This window comes from Euprymna scolopes, chromosome 46 (assembly GCF_053919585.1).
Source record: "Euprymna scolopes isolate OS-2025 chromosome 46, ASM5391958v1, whole genome shotgun sequence".
Taxonomy (NCBI): domain Eukaryota; kingdom Metazoa; phylum Mollusca; class Cephalopoda; order Sepiida; family Sepiolidae; genus Euprymna; species Euprymna scolopes.
The window spans coordinates 205,690,761-205,693,514 of NC_136527.1; positions in this window are offsets into that span (position 1 = coordinate 205,690,761).

The following is a 2,754-nucleotide window of genomic DNA, read 5'->3' on the forward strand; positions in this document are numbered from 1 at the left end:
TTTTAATAATATTTAAAGATCATTCAAAAATGCTAATATGAAAATATTTAGTTTTAATAATATTTAAAGATCATTCAAAAATGCTAATATGAAAATATTTAGTTTTAATAATATTTAAAGATCAAACATTCAAAAATGCTAATATGAAAATATTTAGTTTTAATAATATTTAAAGATCATTCAAAAATGCTAATATGAAAATATTTAGTTTTAATAATATTTAAAGATCAAACATTCAAAAATGCTAATATGAAAATATTTAGTTTTAATAATATTTAAAGATCATTCAAAAATGCTAATATGAAAATATTTAGTTTTAATAATATTTAAAGATCAAACATTCAAAAATGCTAATATGAAAATATTTAGTTTTAATAATATTTAAAGATCATCCAAAAATGCTAATATGAAAATATTTAGTTTTAATAATATTTAAAGATCATTCAAAAATGCTAATATGAAAATATTTAGTTTTAATAATATTTAAAGATCAAACATTCAAAAATGCTAATATGAAAATATTTAGTTTTAATAATATTTAAAGATCATTCAAAAATGCTAATATGAAAATATTTAGTTTTAATAATATTTAAAGATCAAACATTCAAAAATGCTAATATGAAAATATTTAGTTTTAATAATATTTAAAGATCATTCAAAAATGCTAATATGAAAATATTTAGTTTTAATAATATTTAAAGATCAAACATTCAAAAATGCTAATATGAAAATATTTAGTTTTAATAATATTTAAAGAACATTCAAAAATGCTAATATGAAAATATTTAGTTTTAATAATATTTAAAGATCAAACATTCAAAAATGCTAATATGAAAATATTTAGTTTTAATAATATTTAAAGATCATTCAAAAATGCTAATATGAAAATATTTAGTTTTAATAATATTTAAAGATCAAACATTCAAAAATGCTAATATGAAAATATTTAGTTTTAATAATATTTAAAGATCATTCAAAAATGCTAATATGAAAATATTTAGTTTTAATAATATTTAAAGATCAAACATTCAAAAATGCTAATATGAAAATATTTAGTTTTAATAATATTTAAAGATCATTCAAAAATGCTAATATGAAAATATTTAGTTTTAATAATATTTAAAGATCATTCAAAAATGCTAATATGAAAATATTTAGTTTTAATAATATTTAAAGATCAAACATTCAAAAATGCTAATATGAAAATATTTAGTTTTAATAATATTTAAAGATCAAACATTCAAAAATGCTAATATGAAAATATTTAGTTTTAATAATATTTAAAGATCATTCAAAAATGCTAATATGAAAATATTTAGTTTTAATAATATTTAAAGATCAAACATTCAAAAATGCTAATATGAAAATATTTAGTTTTAATAATATTTAAAGATCATTCAAAAATGCTAATATGAAAATATTTAGTTTTAATAATATTTAAAGATCATTCAAAAATGCTAATATGAAAATATTTAGTTTTAATAATATTTAAAGATCATTCAAAAATGCTAATATGAAAATATTTAGTTTTAATAATATTTAAAGATCAAACATTCAAAAATGCTAATATGAAAATATTTAGTTTTAATAATATTTAAAGATCATTCAAAAATGCTAATATGAAAATATTTAGTTTTAATAATATTTAAAGATCATTCAAAAATGCTAATATGAAAATATTTAGTTTTAATAATATTTAAAGATCAAACATTCAAAAATGCTAATATGAAAATATTTAGTTTTAATAATATTTAAAGATCATTCAAAAATGCTAATATGAAAATATTTAGTTTTAATAATATTTAAAGATCAAACATTCAAAAATGCTAATATGAAAATATTTAGTTTTAATAATATTTAAAGATCATTCAAAAATGCTAATATGAAAATATTTAGTTTTAATAATATTTAAAGATCATTCAAAAATGCTAATATGAAAATATTTAGTTTTAATAATATTTAAAGATCAAACATTCAAAAATGCTAATATGAAAATATTTAGTTTTAATAATATTTAAAGATCATTCAAAAATGCTAATATGAAAATATTTAGTTTTAATAATATTTAAAGATCAAACATTCAAAAATGCTAATATGAAAATATTTAGTTTTAATAATATTTAAAGATCATTCAAAAATGCTAATATGAAAATATTTAGTTTTAATAATATTTAAAGATCAAACATTCAAAAATGCTAATATGAAAATATTTAGTTTTAATAATATTTAAAGATCATTCAAAAATGCTAATATGAAAATATTTAGTTTTAATAATATTTAAAGATCATTCAAAAATGCTAATATGAAAATATTTAGTTTTAATAATATTTAAAGATCAAACATTCAAAAATGCTAATATGAAAATATTTAGTTTTAATAATATTTAAAGATCATTCAAAAATGCTAATATGAAAATATTTAGTTTTAATAATATTTAAAGATCAAACATTCAAAAATGCTAATATGAAAATATTTAGTTTTAATAATATTTAAAGATCATTCAAAAATGCTAATATGAAAATATTTAGTTTTAATAATATTTAAAGATCATTCAAAAATGCTAATATGAAAATATTTAGTTTTAATAATATTTAAAGATCAAACATTCAAAAATGCTAATATGAAAATATTTAGTTTTAATAATATTTAAAGATCAAACATTCAAAAATGCTAATATGAAAATATTTAGTTTTAATAATATTTAAAGATCATTCAAAAATGCTAATATGAAAATATTTAGTTTTAATAATATTT